This window comes from Meriones unguiculatus, chromosome 9 (assembly GCF_030254825.1).
Source record: "Meriones unguiculatus strain TT.TT164.6M chromosome 9, Bangor_MerUng_6.1, whole genome shotgun sequence".
NCBI classification, from domain to species: Eukaryota; Metazoa; Chordata; class Mammalia; order Rodentia; family Muridae; genus Meriones; species Meriones unguiculatus.
Genome location: NC_083357.1, coordinates 23,708,729 through 23,730,638, shown reverse-complemented (window position 1 = coordinate 23,730,638; position 21,910 = coordinate 23,708,729). Strand labels below are relative to the sequence as shown.

General features: G+C 43.1%; 1 protein-coding gene, 1 long non-coding RNA gene, 1 other non-coding gene and 1 pseudogene across 6 annotated transcripts in view; all 4 read left to right on the top strand.

Moving 5' to 3' along the window:
• Positions 1-3,041: 3,041 nt before the first annotated feature.
• LOC132656561 (uncharacterized) lies at positions 3,042-13,771 on the top strand (annotated as a pseudogene).
• LOC132656757 (U6 spliceosomal RNA) lies at positions 7,109-7,215 on the top strand. The gene has a single exon (XR_009594450.1). It is a non-coding gene; the product is annotated as a U6 spliceosomal RNA (small nuclear RNA).
• Positions 13,772-13,925: 154 nt separating the features above from the next.
• On the top strand, positions 13,926-15,744 carry LOC132656424 (uncharacterized). Its single transcript, XR_009594169.1, has 2 exons — positions 13,926-14,200; positions 15,043-15,744. It is a non-coding gene; the product is annotated as an uncharacterized LOC132656424 (long non-coding RNA).
• Positions 15,745-20,383: 4,639 nt separating this feature from the next.
• Acox2 (acyl-CoA oxidase 2) overlaps positions 20,384-21,910 on the top strand; it is a 33,585-nt gene continuing 32,058 nt past the window's right edge. For all 4 annotated transcript variants that reach the window (XM_021647308.2, XM_021647307.2, XM_021647306.2 and 1 more), the window contains exon 1: positions 20,384-20,523. The gene's annotated coding sequence lies outside the window, so the exon portion shown is untranslated. The remainder of the gene's footprint in view (positions 20,524-21,910) is intronic.

Below are 21,910 nucleotides of genomic sequence, written 5' to 3'. Positions count from 1 at the left end.
CCTCCTGTCGACCAATAAAGCTTCTGTTTCAAGTAAAGATTCACAGCACGCTTGGAACATTCCTGCTCAACTTCATGCTAACCCTAGAACTTACATCAGTGGACAAAACTTAGATCTGTTCATAAGTGTGGCACATCATATCAAGTTTCTCTGTGCCTTTAAGCCTCAGTTCTTTGGATTAATAAGTCAACTACTGTTGCTAATAAATTATTACTTTCCACAGTAAGTCCCTAAAAAGTAAAGACAATCTACGTTAATCTAAAAAGATCTCCTCCTGCCCAGAGGGGAAGTGCTTCACTTTCTAAATCCTGTTAAATGTAAAAGATATTTAAGTTTTTAATGAATTGTTTGTTTGTATAAAAATAATGCTAATCTTGACTGATGAAGATTAGGTCCCTTCTGTTATAACTGTTTGTTTACTCAGACCAATGCCCTACTTAAGCCACTTCGGGTTACCTACACTTAAATTACTCTAAATAGTTTTTGTTCTTGTTTTTTGATTGTTTTTTTTTGGGGGGGGTTGTTTGGTTTGGTTTGGTTTGGTTTTTCAAGACAAGGTTTCTCTGTGTAGCTCTGTCTGTCCTGGACTTGCTTTGTAGACCAGGCTGGCCTTGAGCTCACAGAGATCCACCTGTCTCTGCTTCCCTGAGTGCTGAGATTACAGGAGTATGCCACCTTGCCTGGCTTATTTAAATTATTCTAGTCTAATGCTATCTTTGCTTCTTTAAAACATAGTTCATTTTTTCTTTTTTATTTCTTTCTTTTCTTTTTTTTTTTTTGTTTTGTTTTGTTTTGTTTTGTTTTGTTTTGTCTCTCAAGACAGGGGTTCTTTGTGTAGCCTTGACTGTCCCGGACTTGCAGGACCAAGCTGGCCTTGAACTGAGATCCACCTGCCTCTTCCTCCCTGAGTGCTAGGATTACAGGCATGCGCCACCTAGCCCAGCTACACATTTCATTTTATTATATCAATATTAACTGTAATATTTCTATGCTTACACATGAAAAACTTCAGTAACATATATTTGTACTGCCAAAACTTCAATGATAAGCATAGAGACAAAATTTCCGAGTCCAAAGCCAAATTTATTGTGGTCAATGTTGGTCTTTGTAATATTCAGCCTATTATGTTCTTCTATATGTGATTTAACATATTTGTGACAAAGAATTTAGTTAAAGAGATTAACTAAAGAGATTTTTAACAACCACATTCAAACCTTTGTTTACTCTCTGATGCCTTTAAAATTAAAAAAACAACGACACATCGTAAGAACACATCCTCCTCTGGCATGTTCTGCCATTAATTTTTCTTTTTACCTCAAACCAAGAGTTGCTCAGGTCTCATCCATCTGCAACTTCCTTTCTTCCCCACCCTCAGGTTCCCCTTTCTCTCCCCAAACTTCTTTTTGTTGGGATTCTAGTGACCCAGGCAGGGCTTCCCTACTAGAGACATCTCCTTCCTGGGTTCCAGTCCTTACCAGAACTTCTGCTCCTGACCACCAGTGGCTTACAGCGTTCCTCATTAAATCAACCCCTAGTACAAGCTACTGACATGGCAAGTACCATAGTGACAGCCTCCCCAGCTGCAAGCAGATGAGAGGACCTCATAATCATCCTAACTGCAAATAAAATACCGTCTGTCTGCCTATTTCTGATAATTCTGCTACCATTTCCTTTGCTTTACAAAGTCTACATCAGACTAAGACTATGCCAAACAGCACCCACTGTGAACAGCTTTGAAACCGACTATGTCTTCATGGTAAAAATAAGCCATATCTACCATCATCTCAATAGTAGTGCTATTAACCATCAGATCTTGTATACCCAGCTGCTGTTTTAATTTCAGCAACTCTTATAGAGCCACTCAGATGGCCTCTGACATTCTCTAACTCCATCTATATGCTTCATAGAGAAGCAGCCAGATTGACTCAATACCCATGTCCTAAATGACTTTAAGGTCCCAACTCTTAAGAGAAAAATGAAGGGCCCAAACAGCTGTGCTGTAGCAGCTATGCTGTCCTGACAGGCTTCATAGGATACTGTAGGCCTGAGTTTCTGTTTCCTGGTAATGTTCCCATAGGTGCTTAGATCATGTTTCCATTTCTCAGAACATGAAACTATAGTCCATGGAAACAAGATATAATAACTCAATAACCTCCCTGAAAATCAGAAACAATAATTCAGTAACCACCTTGAAGAGTCCCCAAGCATTTGACCAGTCAAATTAAAGGTCAGTTAGTAACCTTTGCTTGGCTAGTCAAAATGATACTGTTACCTGGATACTTTTCATTAGCACTCTGTACCCAGGCACGCCTTGTTACTTAGACACTGCATGAAGTCCCCCAACCCAGATCAGCACCAACCAATCAGTTTTCAACAAGCTTGCTTCTGCTAAATGGGAACCAATCAAGTGACTGCCAAGTTGGAAAGTCCTGTTCCTTGCTCAAACCATAATAAAAACCCAGCTTTGCAGCTGCTCGGGGTTCCCTCCCTAACCCACTGCATTGGATGGTGGGAAGTCTGAGCTTAAGCCCAAAATAAAGGCTCTTTGTTTTTGCATCTGTGGTCAGCCTACTGGTGGTCTTTCGGGTCTTTTCAATCTGGGCATAACAGAAAATATTAGGTAGCTTGAGAGAGTGGGCTTGGAAGCCACTGAGGAAAGGCCCCTCCTGCACTGTCTCTGCATGCTTTCTCTGGCCGTCAGGGCCTACTCACTCATTCTCTGAAGTACCCCCATCTTCTGCCATGTATCTGCTTGCTGGCCTCTATCACCTTTCTTAGGCCCTACCTTAAAGGGCATGGCTCTGCTGTCTTCCTAATTGCCTAAGTTGCTTTGATTCCAGAGACTAAACTCTTTCATCCAAGGATAAATGACATGCTGACAGCATCCTTCTCCTCTAATACTAGAGACTGCTCCAAGATCCCCCATGAAGACAACACCCTTGTCCAGTGGAAAAGAGCAACAAGAATGTCCCCTTCCCTAGGCATCTATAGCAACTGTTAGTGTTTAGGCAGCCTGCTTCTGGGTTGCCTAGCAACCTATGATGTCATCATGCATCTACGGCCAGGTATCACACCTGGCAGGTGTGGTTAAAGGACCAACCTGCCACTTTGTCCTCATCTTGGCTCTTGGCTCTTGCCCTCTCCCCTCTTGCGCTCTCCCCTTTCTCTGTCCGGCCATCCCCTCTCTCTTCCCCCTATCATGTCTTGCTCTCTCTTTCTCTCTCTTCATCTCCATCTAATAAACCTCTTTCATATAAAATCTGCTGTGCACATCATCATCGTTTTATTTGGTCCTGATATTGGTGCTTTTGGCCAGAAAGGGCTCTTCTGGTAGCACCTGCTCTGGTCATGCCAGGACCCCTTTAACTGATGCCTGCAACAGATTTTTTTTTCTGCTCTATATGTCCCTAACCACCTATGCCTTAAAACCTTTACTTTCTCTCAACTGCCCTGCCCTTACAGCTCACACACACCTGTCCTGCTGCTTGTGACTGCTCAGACTCCCCATCCTGCCAGGTGGCACCAAGCCCCAGGTACACAGTGTACACTCACACTGCACCAAAATCAGCTCATGCCAGATGCTAAAACTGCCACTTAGACACTGAATGCTTCTAAACTGCTCAGGAGCTGCTTCAGACACAGACACAGCCTGCTTCTAGGTAAGCAATTGCTGTGGACCCTGTACACACAGAAGGCTTTAAATTGCACCACTGCCTCAGGCTCCACAGGCGAGATTTCAAATCTTCCGAAGAATGCCTGCAGCGAGGCTGGCTTGCAGAGGAGGGTTTTCAGTTGTGCAGACTTCTGACCGGCCATGCCATGCTCACACAGAGAGTTTTGAACTGGGCTGGGACAGCCATCCCCTGAGCAAGCACCTGGCTTCACTATGCACATGGCTAGCCGCCATCTTGGTTTTGGGAAAAGGAGGATGAAACCATGGCTTCACTGCCATCTCCACTAAAGGCAAGCACATGGTTTTATGGCCATCTTAACTTAGGGCAATTAAGGACAGTCACATGATTGGCCACCATCTTGGTTATAAAACAAACAACCAAACAAAAAATCCTGTGGTTTCCCTCACTGCCAGCTGCTTCTACTACTTTGTTTCTGTCCCACTGTTTTTGGAGCTGCAAAACTGCAGTCTCTTGTAGGCCCTACAAGGCACTGCCTCCATTCTAAAGCTGCCCATCTGCCCCTATTCTTTCCTGTGGATGACATTCCCTCTAGGAGAACTTGGCCTTACTGCTAACAAAGCCCTAGTACCAGGCACTGAGGTTCTTGGGCTTAGCAACAAGCCTCATTTTAAATTGGTATGGATTTTTATAAAAATTCAAAGTTACATTTTACAATATATATAATTCAACCCTGGTTCAATAATGCTAAAATTTCAAACTTATAAAGGTCTATTCAAATTAAGCTAATTTAAAATGTACATCTAACTGCCTATGTCTTTATCAATTCCTAAATTAATAAATGCTGTTCCTTCTGCCATGAGCTGCTTATGATCCAGACTCACCACTAGGCTTTCTGGCTAATGGGTTTGCAATAATAAGTTCAAGTGTAATTTTAAAATTGCTTTATACTGTTTGTTTAAAAACTCATAACTCAGGGGTTACTACATACAAGTTTTTACCAATACTCTAAATTAAGGTCTATTAATTTTAGAGGAATTTATTTTTTTATGTTAAAACTTGGTCCTTGTGCTATATCTTTACTATCAAAAGATTAAAATATGTCTGGTCTTGTTTCTAAAAATGGTATTACTATTAATATATAATATAGCCTTAGACTTTTATACGCGACAAACTTTTTATGTACTAAATCATACAAAAAAAAAAAAACTCCCCTGTATCTCATAGTAAATTACTAGATAAAAAGGCCTAAAAAAATGTTGTCTGAGGGCCTAAGAAAGTGTCTTAAAGTTGGTAAACACAAGTTATACATGTTTGAGAGTCTAAGAAAGTGTTTTAAGGTTGGTAAATACAAGTTACAAATGTTTGAGGGTCTAAGAGAGTGTTTTAAGGTTGGTAAATGCAAGTTATAAAGGTTGCAAGGTCTAAGGTGATTTAAAGTATCCTAAATAGGTAAAAAGGCTTAATATTTCCTGCTGTTGCTATGCTACTGTTATATTGATTGTCCAGAGCTTTGATCTTTATCAATAGAGCCCTGATTTATTAATTTAACTCTAATACAAAACATTCTGCTATACCACCCACTATCATGGTTCCAAGCTCAAGATTTTAGATCTCCATAATGTATACTTATACTACAGGTTAAGATCAAGTGATCTACCCCTTCTACTTCACGAAAGGCTTCTGCCTTTTCAAAGCTCACCTTAAAGAATGCTTATGCTATTAACACAAATGTGTATGTCTACTGCCTTTTCTATAATGTACATTTCAGTGCAGATTACAATTGTGATGCTAACATGTCTAAAGTTTTATCTCCTTTGTAAAACTTAAAAGTAATTCTTATAAGCTGCAGGAAATCCACCTGAATCCACCTCTCAGGTCAACTGGGCTCCAGATAAGTACTTATTGCCTATCTCAGAAGGTGGGATTCCTCCCCTTTTCCTGGTTTTGGGACTTCCCTTTCCTGGCTACTTGATTGCTATCTGCTGCATGCAACACTGGTTGGATTCGTGAGTTCCCCTCATTGATCAGCATAAAATGCCTCTCTTGGTAGGGGAAGCATGACTCTTGAGCGTCCGGCAACATCCTACTACCTTTTGAGACGGAGGAACCCCCCAACCAAGGTCATCACTGGCTACGGTTGACCCTTTTTGCTGACCTCCATTTGGAACTTCCTCTTTCCCTTGGAAGAGATTTTTTTTCCCTCTACATGCACAGTTTTTCCCCCTCACACTCACCTACAAAATTCCTAGTGCTAGGTAAACTGTGTCTCCTATGGGAGGCTGTGTCCTTGGTCTCTGGACAACACTGACAAGTTGTTGGATCAGGTAGTATCATACTCTTCTAAGCCAAACCTTGCTCTTGGACACCTTGACAGGTCACTGACTCCTACCCTCCCAATGGAAATAGTCCATTCGTCCATTCCTCCAGGCATCCCTCTGGGATGTCTTTTGGAGAACTTCAGGTTTCTACACCTAGTGCCCGCTTTAAGGGCCTCTAAGTTCACACACTTCTGTAACCAAACTTGGTCTCAAATTCCTTAAATGACATATCCAAAGCAAAGCCTTTTTAATTACTGCCAATGATTGGGTAAATAGAGGTTCTTTCAGGTAAATTAAGGTTCCCGTGTTCAAGTCTCTTTGATCCAAACCTTCCACATCTGTTTTCTCTCTCAAAAAGTTTTACATGTACACCTAAAGAATTTTCTTCATAACCTACTTAACTTTATCCTCTGCCTATATATATATATATATATATATATATATATGTCTCAGTATCCTGCCAGACACAGATGTTTCCTATATTCGCAACAGCACCAAAGCAGCTACCACAAGTGTACCAGTCTGACCTCACAGACTTCCATCAAGCTGGACCAGCACTTTCCCTCCCAGACATGGATGCTCTTACAGACCCTGAACAGCATCAAAACAGCCTGTTCTCCTGGACTTGGCCAGCATTTCAACCTTTTAACCCCCTACAGCACTCCCAGTGTCAGCCAGAAGTAGCCAGAGAATCTACACCTGTTCACTTGTTTTTAACAAAAGGCCGGAATAGTGTGCTTCAGGACCAGGACAAGCAGCTCCAGGTTCTCCCAGCATTTCTCAGTCCCTACCTGCTGCCTTGCATAGCTGGCAACTCTCTACTGGCAACCCTCTATCCTAAATATTATGGGCAGGGGCTTCCCCTCCTTCTCTTGACTATGTAATTTATTGCTATTATTTTTTCTCTCTCTCTTAACCCCTTATATGGCAACCAAGAGTTGCTTCCAATGAACCTAAATTTATATACTTTAACTTGTCTTATATGAGAAGCAGCCCAAGTTTCTCATTTTTTAATTATAGAAAAAGGGAGGAATGTTAGTATTCTGGCAGCCTGCTTCTGGGTTGCCTAGCAACCTATGATGTCATCATGTGTCAATGGCCAGGTAGCCACACCTGGCAGGTGTGGTTACATTGCTCCTTAAAAGGACCAACCCAGTGCTCACTTCGGCAGCACATATACTACAATTGGAATGATACAGAGAAGATTATCATGGCCCCTCAGCAAAGAAGACACATAAATCTGTGAAGCATTTCATATTTTTCTGGGTCAATGGGACTTAATAAAAGACCGGGAAATAAACCCACACACCTATGGATACTTGATTTTTTACAAAGAAGCCAAAACCATACAATATAAAAAAGACAGCATCTTCAGCAAATGGTGCTGGTCTAACTGGATGTCTACATGCAAAAAAAAAAAAAAAATGAAAATAGATCCATATCTATCACCCTGAACAAAACTAAGTGGATCAAAGACCTCAACATAAAATGAGAAACACTAAATTTGTTAGAAGAAAAAGGGGGGAAGAGCCTAGAACTCATTGGCACAGGAGAAAACTTCCTGAACAGAACACCAACAGCACAGGCTCTAAGATCAACAATCAATAAATGGGACCTCATGAAACTGAAAAGCTTCTGTAAAGCAAAGGATACTATCATCAGAACAAAATAATAGCCTACAGATTGGGAAAGGATCTTCACCAACCCTATATCTGACAGAGGTCTAATATCCAGAATATATAAAGAACTAAAGAAGTTAAAAAGCAACAAATTAAATTATACAATTAAAAAATGGGGTACAGAGCTAAACAGAGAATTCTCAATAGAGGGATGTTGAATGGCAGAGAAACACTTAAAGAAATGCTCAACCTCATTAGCCATTAGGGAAATGCAAATCAAAACGACCATGAGATTTTACCTTACACCCATCAGAATGGCTAAGATCAAAAATTCAAGTGACAATACATGCTGGAGAGGATATGAAGAAAGGGGAACCCTCCTCCATTGCTGGTGGGAATGTAAACTTGTACCACCACTTTGGAAATCAATCTGGTGCTTTCTCAGACAATTAGGAATAGCACTTCCTCAAGATCCAACTATACTACTCCTAGGCATATATCCAAAATATGCTCAAGTACACAAAAAGGACATTTGCTCAGCCATGTTCATAGCAGTTTTATTTGTAATAGTCAGAACCTGAAAACAACCCAGATGCCCCTTAATGGAGGAATGGATATAGAAATTGTGGTACATTTACACAATAAAATACTACTCAGCAATTAAAAACAAGAAATCATGAAATTTGCAGGCAAATGGTGGGATCTAGAAAAAAATCATCTGAGTGAGGTATTCCAGAAGCAGAAAGACACACATTGTGTATACTCACTTATATTATACATATAATATAGGATAAACATACTAAAATCTGTAGGCCTAAAGAAGCTGAGCTAGAAGGAGGACCCTGGGTAAGATGATCAATCCTCACTCAGAAAGACAAATAGGATGGACATTGGAAGAAGGAGAAAATAGGAAACAGGACAGGAGCCTACCACAGAGGGCCTCTGAAAGACTCTACCCAGCAGTGTATCAAAGCAGATGCTGAGACTCATAACTAAACTTTGGGCAGAGTTCAGGGAATCCTATGAAAGAAGGGGAAGATAGTAAGACCTGGAAAGGATAGGAGCTCCACAAGGAGATCAACAGATTCAAGCAACAGATCCAAAATATCTGGACACAGGGGTCTTTTCTGAGACTGATACTCCAAGCAAGGACAATTCATGGATATAACCTAGAACCCCTGCTCAGATGTAGCCCATGGCAACTCAGTGTCCAAGTGTGTACCCTAGTAATGGAAACAGGGGCTATCTCTGACATGAACTCAGTGGCTGGCTCTTTGATCACCCCCCCTTGGGGGGGAGCAGCCTTACCAGGCCACAGAGAAGGACATTGCAGTCAGTCCTGATGAAACCTGATAAGCTAGGGTCAGATGGAAGGGAAGGAGGACTTCCCCTGTCAGTGGACTAGGAGAAGGGAATGGGAGAAGATGGGGGAGGGTGGGGTTGAGAGGAAATGAAGGAGGGGGCTACAGCTGAGATACAAAGTGAACAAACTGTAATTAATATAAAAAATAAAAAATTTAATAAAAAAAGGACCAACACCCCCCCCCACTTAGTCTCTTTCTCTTACCTTCCTCTCTTCCTCTCCTCTCTTGCTCTCTCTTCCTTTCTTTCCTGGGGGTTCCCATCATGTCTTTCTCTTTCCTTTTCCTCTCTATCTCCCCACCTCCATCCAATAAATCTCTTTTATATAATATCCGTTGTGTGAGTGACATTTTTAAATAAATACTAACACCTAGCACACACACAACACAATTAAAAATAAAATATTTTTTTCAAAAGCATAACACCACAGAAAATCTAGGAAGAGCAAAGGGGGAAAAAAAAGAAAAGAAAAGAATAGAGCATCCACAATCAACAAAAACATTTACAAAGTTGTTGTAGTAAGCCTTGAATAATCATCTTAAATGTGACTATATTTAACTTTTCAAAAGATTCTGAGTGGCTGCATAAGTATTAGGAATACACAACTACAGAGATTGGAGAGACACCTCAGAGGTTAAGAGCACTGGCTGCTCTTTCAGAGGTCCTGAGTTCAATTCCCAGCAGCCATATAGAAGCACACAACCATCCATAATGGGATCTGACTGTGTCTTCTGGTGTGTGTATATATAAAAGAAATAAATATTTTCAAAAAGGAATATACAGCTACATGCTATTAACAAGAGACTTGCTTCATTTTTAAAGACACACATAGATTGAAAATAAAAGACAAGGAAAAAGACAATCCACACTAACAGGAACCAAAAGAAACCAGAGGTAACTAAACTTATATCAGATAAAATAGACTGAATCAAAGATTATAAAAAGAAACTTGGCAGTGGTGACACACACCTTTAATCCCAGCACTCAGGAGGCAGAGGCAGACAGATCTCTGAGTTCGAGGCCAGGCTGGTCTACTGAGTGAGTTCCAGAACAGTCAAGGTTACACAGAAAAATCCTGTTCCCCCCCCACCAAAAAAAAAAATAATTATTTTAAACAGAGACAAAGTTCATTGAAAGTATGTAACAATTACAATATTTATTTATTTATTCAACATTGAAACACCTGAATATATAAACAGTCATAAATCTTAAGAGAGAGAAATTACAGTACAGTAACAGTTGGGGACTTTAACATACTTCTTTCAACAATGGGCAAATTTTCTATACAGAAAATCAATGAGAATATAGTTGAGTTGAAATTTAGACCCAATGAACTTAACAAATACAGCAGAGCAATAGTAAAGAATCTTTCCAAATATATTCATGAGTGTGCATGTACACACACACACACACACACACACACACACTTCCAGCAGAGATCAAGTGCTAATCATAAAGAACTTGTCCTGGACATCAGATACATTTAAAAAAAAAAGCTGAAAAACTTCAGTCATAATCCAAATGAAAAAAAAAAAAGATATCATCATATGCCAGGGGAATTTGTCTATAGACCGAAAAGACACTAGTGAGGAGATACTGAAAAGCAAACACACAGCGCTTCTGAGTGTGAATTAGTAGTGGCTGTGGAGAATGGAACAGAGGGGCCATCAAATCTCAAAAGACGCAGGTCTGCGGTAAGTGGCCTAATGTTTTATTAGGATCTTTTGTCTTTTATGTCGTTTTACTGTTGATTTCCCTGTTTGTTTGTTTGTTTAATTAAACCTTAGATTGAAAAAAAAAAACTTCATCATGAACTTACACACCTCTAATTCTAGCCCTGGAGAGGCTGAGCCAAGAGGGTAAAAAGTTTTTAGGGCACGCTTACTGGACGAGCCCTGATAACACACACTGCCACACAAGCACACTCACACCAAATCTCAATAAACTGAAGGACTTTGAGACTGTAACACATACCTTTCATATACACAATGAAACTAGACATAAAAAAAAGGAAATTCTCAAAAAAATCATCAGAGCACAGTTAGTAAGCAACATGACCCTGAACAATGAATCAAAAAAGAAATTAAAAGAGAAATTTCAAAAATATTTTGAAATAATGAAAAGACATACAAAATACAAAAAAAGGACCAAAAATAAAATAAAATAAAATAAACAGTTCTAAGACCGAAGTGTTCAGCAATATGTGCCTATATCATAAGAAAAGCTCAGAAAAAAATAATCTCAGAAAAGAAGAAAAATCTCAAATTTGTAACTTTACTCCCAGGGAATAAGAAAAAGAACAACAAATTCAGCCCAGAATTTGTAAAAGAAGAAAGTTTTAAAAAATTAGAACTGAAATTAATTATTTCAGCTCTAGAAATCTAGAAATCTAGAAAAAAAAAAAGATAAGCAAATCTAAAAGTTGTTTCTTTGAGATGACAGAAAGAAATTGCTGACTTTGGCCAGATTAGGAGAAGAGAAACTCCAAATGAGTAAACTCAGAAATGGAAAGAGAGATAGATGTGACAACCGAGACCACAGAAGCAGGAAGTGTCACAGGAGAGAGCGACAAACAAATGCAGTTCAACACGTTGGACAACCTAGAAGGAATGGAGGGGCTTTTAGAAACCAAATACCAAGGCCGAGTCAAATAAACGGCAAATCTGAACAGACTGGTAACAGGTAAGGACCCTGACTCAGGACTCAAGGTCAGCAGAGGTGGTGGCACACACCTGTTATCCTAGCGTTTGGAAGGGTGAACCACAAAGTGAGACCAGACCAAAATCGCCGTAGGGTCTGTTGCTGACGAATTTTGACAAGGATCTGAAGATAGTATTAAACTGTGAAGAGAAGGTTAATTGTTAGCTCAATAAGTGGAAGGTCCATAACCCCCTTTTTCAAAAATCCTCAAGCTCTAACTGATTTGTTTGAATCTGTCCTATTCTCACACCAGCCCACTTGGGATAATTGCCAGCAACTCTTGCAGGCCCTCCTGACTACTGAGGAACGGGGGCGGGTTCTCCTTGAGGCGAGAAAGAATGTGCCGAAACGGAAGGGAGGCCTTCCGTCCTCCCTAATGAGATTGATGATGGCTTTCCTCTCACCCGCCCCAACTGGGATTACAACACACCTGGAGGTAGGGAGCACCTGAAAGTCTACTGCCAGACTCTAATGATGGGTCTCCGTGGGGCCGCTCAATAAGCCCACCAATTTGACGAAGGTAAGACAGATGGTTCAGGGCCCAGATGAATCCTCCGCAGCCTTTCTTGAATGGCTGATGGAGGCTTACTGCTGGTTTACGCCCTATGACCCTACCTCAGATGAGCATAGGGCAATGGTGACTATAACCTTTAGAGACCAGTCAGCCAGAGATATTCGTAGAAAACTCTAGAAAATAGAGGGTTTCTGGGACAAGTCATTGAAGGATTTAGTGCAGGTAGCAGAAAAGGTTTTCTACAGCTGGGAGATGGAAGAAGAGAAAGAGGATAGGAAGCAGAAAGATCAGGAAGCAAGAGAAAGAAAAAGGGATAAGAGGCAAGACAGAAAGTTGACTAAGATCCTGGCCACCATAGTGCAGGAGAATCATAATGATAGGGAGAGAGTTCCTGGCAATTGGAGGGGCCCTCTGTCTAAGGATCAGTGTGCAAGGAGAAAGGACACTGGATCAAGGATTGTCCAAAAGGAAGAAAAAGCCGGTCCACTTCTTGGTGGACACTGGCGCCCAGCATTCTGTTCTGTTACAAGACTTAGGAAGCTAAAAAAGAGAAAAAATCATGGGTCCAAGGAGCCACTGGATGTAAATAACATTCATGGACTACCCAAAGAACGGTGGACCTTGGAGTGGGCTGGGTATCCCACTCATTCTTAGTTGTCCCTGAATGCCCATACCCACTGTTAAGGCAAGATATCCTAACCAAGACAGGGGCCCATATCATTTTAGACCAGATGGCCACAGGTGACAGACAATAAAGGGGATCCCAATCACGTACTGACGATTCAACTGGAAGATGAATACCACCTGTTTGAAAAGGTGGTAAGTCCGGAAAAAGACATTGACTGGTGGCTAGAGAGACATCCCAGGGCACGGGCTGAAATGGCTGGCTTAGGAAAAGCAGAGAGACAGCCCCCAGTTCAGATAGAGCTGAAGCCTCAGGCTACCCTGATCGTGGTGCGGCAATATCCGATGTCTAAGGAAGCCCATGACGGGATCTGCCCTCACTTACAATGGCTCCTTGACCTAGGGGTGCACAAAAGGTGCCAATCTGCCTGGAATACTCCATTGCTGCCAGTTCAGAAACCTGGGAGCAACGACTATCGACCTGTACAGGACTTGAGCGAAGTTAACAAACAGGTCATGGACTTACATCCTACCATGCCCAACCCGTATAACTTGTTGAGTTCCCTTCCCCCTGACAGGCTTTGGTATACAGTCTTGGACCTTAAGGATTCTTTTGTCTTCAACCTAACCCTACCAGCCAAGACATTTTCGCTTTCGAATGGAAAGACCTGGACTTGGGGGGTCTCGGGCCAGCTTACATGGACCATATTTGATGAAGCCACCGGCTGTTGCAAAAGCTGTGTGAGCTCCGCTACAGAGCGTTGACAAAAAAAAGGCCCAGCTCTGCAAGAAACAGGTACACCGGAGTTTTGCTGGCTGTGGATTCTGGGATTTGCTGAGATGGCAGCCTCTCTGTATGCCCTTACAAAGGGCAACAACTCTTCCATCTGGGAAAAGGATGAACAAGCTGCATTTCATAACAAGCCTTAATGTCGGCCCCAGCATTGGGACTCCCTGATGTGACCAAACCCTTCTGTGTGTGGCCGAGAATCAGGGAATGGCCAAAAGGGGTGCTAACACAGAAAATTGGACCCTGGAAGAGACCGGGTAGCCTATCTATCCAAAAAGGTTGATTCAGTAGTGGCAGGATGGCCAACCTGCCTGCAAATAGTAGTGGTAGTGGCGGCACTAATACAAACTGACTCTGGGACAGGACCTTACCATCTATGCTCCTCATGCTCTTGAGAGTGTCATAAGGCAGTCACCTGATCGCTGGCTCATGAATGCCCGAATGACGCATTACCAGGCTTTGCTCTTGAATAACGATAGAGTCACCTTTGCCCCGGTGACGGGGCTAAACCCTGCCACCTTATTGCCGGATCCAGAAATCCAGCCCCCAGATTGTTTGCAGGTTCTAGCAGAGGAACAGGGATGGTGAAAGGACTTGATATTCTGGCTTTGCTCAATGCCTTGTTGTTGCCCACCAAGGTAAGCATTATTCATTGCCTGGGACATCAGAAGGGAACTTCCAGGGCAGCAAAGGGGAATAACATGGCTGATCAGGAGGCTAAAGCAGCCGCCAGAGGAAACTCTGTCTCAGTGGTACTGAACACTGAGCTGCCCAGAGAAGAACGACTAAACTACTCAGAAAGTGACTTAAAGCTAATACGGCAAAAACGGGATATTTGACACAGGTGTGAGGGCATGGATTGACTCCAAAGGTAAGGACATTCTACCACAGGAAGATGCTGAGAAATTAATAACTCTGATGCATAAGTGGACTCACTTGGGGGCAAAGTAATTGGCTGAAATTGCCGGCCAATCCCAGTACCGAATACTAAACCTCACCGCCCTGACTGAGAGAGTGATGATCCGGGAGTGTGAACCCTGTCAGAAGGATGGGTGGAAGCTTTTCCCACAAAGAAACCGATCTGGTCGTAGCCAAAAAGATTCTGGAAGACATTTTTTCTCAGTTCGGTATTCCAAAGGTAATTGGGTCAGACAATGGGCCAGCCTTCATTGCTCAGGTAAGTCAGGAGGTGGCCAGATTTCTGGGGCTTGACTGGAAATTTCACTGTATTTATGGACACCAAAGTTCAGGACAGGTAGAAAGAATGAATAGAACTCTAAAAGAGACTCTCACCAAATTGACCGTGAAGACTGGTGGTGACTGGGTGGTGCTCCTTCCCTTGGCCCTTTTTAGAGTCAGAAATACTCCCTCCTTACTGGGCCTGACTCCCTTCGAACTACTATATGGGGTTCCTGATCCCCTGACTCTTCTTGGGGACCCCCCTTGATATAACTAGTGGTAATTCTAACTTGTTGTCCAGGCTGAAAGGACTGCAGCTTATTCAGAAGGAAATTTGGAGCAAGGTTGGCAGTGCATATGCACCTGGATCCTTGGAGGTGCCCCATCAGTTCCAGGTTGGAGATCTGGTATGTGAGACGACACTGCAGCCAGAATCTGGAACCTCGGTGGAAGGGTCCTTATTATGTCCTGCTCACCAGTATACCAACTGCCGTCAAAGTAGAGGGCATCGCATCTTGGATCCATGGGTCACACATCAAGCCAGCTCTTCATCAACCTGCAGACACCTGGAAAGTCCAAGCCTCCAGCAACCCACTAAAACTGAAACTCATCAGGGACAATAAACTCTCCGACCAGTACTCACCTTCATCAGGGAAGTGTAAATGCAATTTAGGTCCTGATGCTCCAGAGACAGTATCAACCTCTCCCTGAGATTGATCCACAATTTTAGGGTTAAAATTGAGGCAAAAAGAAAAGGGGGGAATGAGGGACCACCTGGGAATGAGAAAAAAACTGTAATTCTTTGAATTGAAGCCAGGTGCAGAGAGCTCTTGAAGGGTGGGGTGAACTGTTCTGATAAACAACCAGCTGTAAACTATCTACAACCAAAGTGATCTGATTTTCAGGTATAAAAACCCTGTGCTTTGCATGTTCAGGGTTGTCTCCCACTTTTGGAGGGGTGACCCTATCGTGATAGCAATAAAACCTCTTGCTTTTGCATCGAGCTGTGGTCTATGAGAGTTCCTGGGAAGGGTGCGATCCTGAGCAGTGAGACTCCAGATCTTACAAAAGCTACAGAACAAGAAATTATTTTTACCAACTACTCATATAACAGAGAGATAATATCCAAATCCTATAAAGAACTCAAAAACTGAACATCAAGAAAACAAATACCCCAACTTAAAAAAAAAATGGAGCACAGAGAAAAAAGAATTCTCAAAAGAGGAAATTGAAACAGCTGGGAAACACTTATAGAAATGTTCAACATCCTTAGTCATCAGAGATACGCAAAATCAAAAAAAAAAAAAAAAAGAACAAAATGACAGCCAATGCTGATAAAGAAGTAGAGTAGAGGGAACACTAATCTCTTGCTCCTGGGAGTGCAAACTCATACAACCACTGTGGAACTCAGTGTGATGATTCCTCAGAAGGATGGGCCTCAAACTACCCCAAAATCTTGTTATACTACTTGTAGTGGTTTGAATGGAAATGAGACCCATTGACTCATGGGGAGTGACATTATTGGAGGTGTGGCCTTGTTGGAAAAAGTGTGTCACTGAGAGGTGGGCTTCAAGGTTTCAGAAGCTGAAGCCAGCCCTAGTGGCTCCCTGTCTCTTTCTGTGGCCTACCAATCTGGATGTAGGTCTCAGCTACCTCTCCAGCACATGTCTGCCTGTGTGCTGCCATGCTTCCTGCCACGGCATGATGGATTAAACCTCAGGAACAGCCAGCCCCAATGAAATGCTTTCCTTTATAAGAGTTGTTATGGGACCTGGAGAGATGGCTCAGTGGTTAAAAGCACTGTCTGTTCTTTCAAAAGACCCAGGTTCAATTCCCAGCACCTACATGGCAGTTCACAACTATCTGTAACTCTAGTTCCAAGGGATCTGAAACCTTCACACTAATGCACATAAAATAAAATTAAATAAGTTATTTTTTTTTTAAAAAAAAGTTGCTATGGCCATGGTTTCTCTTCAGAGCAATAGAAATCCTAACTAAGACACTACACTTGGGCAGATATCCAAAGTATACTTCATCCTACAGCAGAGACAGTTGCCCAAATATGTTCATTGCTGCTCTATTTATAATAGCCAGAAACTGGAAACAACCTAGATATCCATCAATAGATGAATGGATAAAGAAAATGAAGTACATTTGCACAACAGAATATTACTTGGCTATTTAAAAAAAAATGAAATAATGAAATTTGCATGTAAATGGACAGAGCTAGAAAAAAATCATCCTGAGTAAGGTAACTCAGACCCAGATAGACAAATATGGTATGTATTCACTTGTATGCAGATGAAAGCTGTTAAATCATTGAAAGCAATCTGTAAACCACAAAGATTAGATGAAGAGCAGGGAAGTAATGTGAGGGCATGGGTCTCTTCAGGAAGGAGAGAGAGAGCAAATAGTTATGGGTGGATGGGGCTGGGAAAACTGAAATGGGAGGATCAAATGAGAGGGAGAGAAGAAAGGGCAAGGGAGAGAATACAGGAACAGGCAGGTAAAACTAAGGGTCATTTGAGAGGTTATATGGAAACCTATTACAGTAGAAGCTTCCTATAATACATACGTAAATGAAGGTGGTCTAAATGAAAATGACAATTATTGGCGAGACAGAGTCCCAATTGGACATCTCTCATTGCCAAATGAAGCTTCCAATACCAGGAATGAATTATATCAAATAGAGTTGTTGGCCAGAGGGGTCCCAAGGGAACCCCCAAACAATCCAGGCAATTGTCAAGGCTCTCCACAAGTCGATGGTAAGGCTCTATTGCTGAAGACAATACCAATGCAACTCATTGAATACAAAGGAGTCAAGCTGGTACCTACCTAGAGACTGCACAGGTCTTCACCAGATGGGGTCCTAGAGCTGGCAGAAGTGGACACATACCCCATCCCTTCGGTCTAGTATTTAAAGCACTCTGCATGCTACCAAAAGAGGAAGATATACACCAACCCAGATACAAACCCTTCAATCTACAAAAGTGACCAGCCTGCAAGATATGCTGTTGCGTTAGTAGCATGAAGCTTGTGGGGCTAAGCAACAAAACATTATTCAAGGCCCACTCTGTGAGATGGAGCCCTTACCCAACACTGCTTGGGTCACCAAGACTGAGACTATATAGGCCAGGGGCCTCTGGGAAAACCAAATACTACTGTTCTGCTAAAGGAATATAGCAATATCCAAAGCTGATGATAAAATCACATATAACAGAGAGTTTGCAAACTACCAACCATAACATGCCTCTAGTCCCAGTACCCAGAAGGTAGAGGCAGGGGAATTGCCATAAGTTTAGATCAACCTGTTCTATATAGTGAGCTCCAGATCAGCAAAGACTTTGCCACGGACCGACCCAATGGGGCTCCTGTCGTCCGCGGGAGAACAAGGCTTTGGACAGGCAGACACGGTTTCGGAGAAGAATTGACAGACACCTTGATGGTTTTGACTCTGCTGCAACTTTACTGAAGTCAAGCTAGTATTTTTATAGTGATCTCACAAGGAAGCACCTTAAAATTTGCATGCTTTCCAGAACATTAAGACTTTTACCAAGGATACAAAGTTTATGTTTTAACATAGGGCAGTGCCCACAAGAAATCTTTGCCTAGAAACTTTCTGATCAACGCAAACAAGAAACAAAAGCCTCAAACTATGGTTTCATTATCACTGACTAGTGAAGAGGAAAGTCAGGAGCTGTAATAGTCCTCCGAGCCAAGTCGAATACCTGCCAAAGTCTAAACACACCTTTGTCAACCATCCTCCCTTATGTCCTGCTAAAGATTTATGATCTTCCCTAGAAACAAGGCACTGAAGGGAGGGGAAACTCCCGCCAGCTGCACCTCTCATGCTATTATTTCTTAAAAAGGAGCCTATTATTTCTCCACTATTTTTAATGCCTATTAATACTAAATCTAATTCATTACCTTTCTTAAACTTATTATTTATATTAAAGTCTTTAACAATCTACTAATAATAACTTTCTTTATAAAGTTGTGCTGTTTCAGGTGTCACAGAGAAAGATCAAAGAATTCATTATTCCAGCCCTAGAGCCACAACTGGAGGAGCGTAGAAATCTCAGAACACGTCTCTTTTCCAAGTGGGATGAGATTGCCAGGGACCTTCCAGGGGGCTTATTTCCAGAGAAATCATATCCCCCGCCCTGTAGCTTATGCTACTATGGTGACACTGGTGTGCGTGTAGCAGACTTCATAATGAGACCCTTCCTGAAAACCAAACGTAAGGGAGCCAGAGAAATTGTTCAGTGGGTAACTCAAGGCTGACAGCCTGAGTTCAATCCATAGGATCTACATGGTAGAAGAAAAGAAACAACTCCCACAGCCTGTTTTCTGACATTTATCTATCTATCTATCTATCTATCTATCTATCTATCTATCTATCTATCCCCCTCCCTCGGAATTTTTTTAAGATGTGGAAAAATTTTAACAGATGCAAATTAAGTAACTGCCCATGGTCCACGATGGCACAAATGCTTGGAGAGGCCAGATAAGAATTGCCAAACAGTGAGGTCAAGACTACCTTTATTATTTATGTATTATGTATTGTGTGTGTGTGTGTGATGGAGAGAGAGAATGGAGGGTGAGAGCATCAGTTAGCTTGTGCCATGGTGCACTTGTAGTTGTCATAGCTCAACTTTCAAGAGTCATTTTTCTCTTCTTCCACCATGGGACACAGGAATCATCCGGTTTGTACAGCAAGCACCTTTAACCTTGTTGAACCACCGCACTAGCCCTGGTTAAAGCTACTTAGCCTAAAACCATCATCCATGTGTAGCTACCACCAACAGCCGTGAGGGACACCAGGGGTCCAGCCACACCGTTCCAGTGCGACAGGTTAGGAAACCCTGGGTCACAGGGATCTGTTTCTTCCGTAGAGCAAACTGGACACTACCTTGGGAATCACTGGGGAGCTGGGAGATCCCTCAGTGTGTTTGCACTGATGCATGTGTGTACACACCCCGAAACACACACACACACACACACACACACACACACGAGCACAGGTGGGAAGGGTGGGCTCGGCTCCAGAGAGGAAAACGCCGGAATGATAAAGCTTCAGAAGTTCTGCCGGAGGCTTGTGGCTCTTTCCCAACGTTGTACAGATCGATATTGTCAAATGGTGTAAGAGTTCATCTTTGGGACCTGAGACCTGGTGCAAAGGTCTCGGGTTGTTGATTTATTTGTTGTATAACCTGGGCACATAGCATTACCTAGTTCTTCACTCAAAGCATGAAGAATTCTCCTGACCTCCCAGGACATAGATGGGTATAAAGGAAGCTCTCAGTCTGCCTTACTTGTGGAGACCTGTTTCTCCTCAGGACCATACATAGCACACTGCAGTATTCCTCGACTGCTGAGCTGGTTGTGGGGTGGGGCTGCGGGTACACTAATGGCAAGTGTGGCGCAGGGAAGGCCACCGTTAAGGCTGAAGCCTGGGAATAAGGAAGCTTCTAACTTCACAGAGCACTCCTTTCCCAGAAGCAGCCCCTGAAAGTCTGCTCAGCTCATGGGATGTGACTAAGTTGCTTCGCAGTACGGGTCCAGGATTTCACTGTGGAAAGCCTCCAGGAAACACAGCTTTAGGTCCTAGCCTCTCAAAGGGATCCCTAGCTGAGACTGGAGGCTGACGCACCCTGCTGAGGGAGGAGAAAGGGGCGGGACCGGAAAAGGCCAGCTCAGGCCTACAGAGCTGCCCGGGACAGAGGCAGTCAAGGACTTAGTCCCAGGACAGCCAGAGGAGAGCTGACAGACCCTACCAAAGGTACAGTCAGTAAGGAACCTAGGCATCCTTAATGGCTCTTCTTCCTTCTACTCTTATTTACAAGCTCCTCCTAACAGTAGCCAGCATGGCTTTGGTAGGAGAAGCTGGTGACCACAAGAACAACAATGAAATGATTTACTTGTCCTGCCTGTTAGAAAGTTAGGGCAGAGAGAGGATCATCAATGTGGTCAGGGGGCTTGAGGTGTTAAGGGGGGTACAGGGCACCTTACTGAGGGCTGACGCTGAAGGGATACAGTAAAAACCATGGTGACATCTAAGGAAAGGGTGTCCAGGCAGAGGAAGAGCCCTAGCAAAGGCTGGCCATGGCAGGAGGCTGGAGAGTTGGGCATCTGGCATAAAGGAAGCTAGGGGCAAGAAGGGGAGGCAGCTAGGCAGCCTCATGGGAAGGCAGGCAGACAAAGGTCTCCCTGTCGATACCAGGCCCCTTGTCAGTACTCCACAGCCTCACTTTAGAATCCTGCCTGGAGCTGTGGCCTGACAAAGGTACCCCTTTCCTCAGTCCTATCATCTCTATGGGGTATGCTCCCTTACTGTATCCTCAGGCTCAGGGGCTGAAGAAAAGGAGAGCAGGTGACAGCCAGCAGGGAAGGGAGACAGCCAGGCTCTGGCATCAGGGAGACACAGTGCTGCCTCCTAGCACTCACTGTTGGGGAGCAAGAGTGCACCGGAGAAATGGCCAGTTCTGCTACTGTTGGGATGGTTGAGCTTTGTGAGGTCTCTAGAGGCTGGAGCTCACTAGGAACCCTGGGGAGCTGGGCCTCAGCCACAGGGAACAACAGGAGCAAACGTCAGGAAAAGAGAGGGGTTGGAGTAAGGTGAGAGGAGGCAGGCTAGCTGGTGGGAAGCATGTGGCCATGCCAGAACTCCTTTCTGCAAACAGACTCCCTTCTGGATAAGCAGGAAAGGAAAAATGACCAGGGGCCACTGAGGCCAGGTGAGAGGTGAAGGTGGCTGAGTGGCAGCCGAGGAAATGGGGTTAGGGGGCTCACAGAAAGTGAATGGACATGTATAATGGTTGATTCACTGTGGGGAATGGGCATTTCTTAAAGGCCAAGGGCTCTGTGTGAAGGAGACAAGCCCCATATCCAAAGGAACATTTGACAGACAGAGAGCAAACAAGCCCTTTCCTCCTCTTCCTTCTTTTTACAGGGTTACTCTCTTTCCTTCTCCTCCCCTTCATCCTCTTCTACAGAACGGGAATTGAACCCAGGGCCTTGTGCATGCAAAGCAAGCACTGCTCTCCACCCCCCGCCTCGTATTCTATTACTATTTTGAGGTGTTATGATCTTCCTACCCCTGCCTCCCAAGCAGATGGGTTACAGGCCTATGCCATCAGGCCCCATTCCACAGTGCTCATTAGGTACCA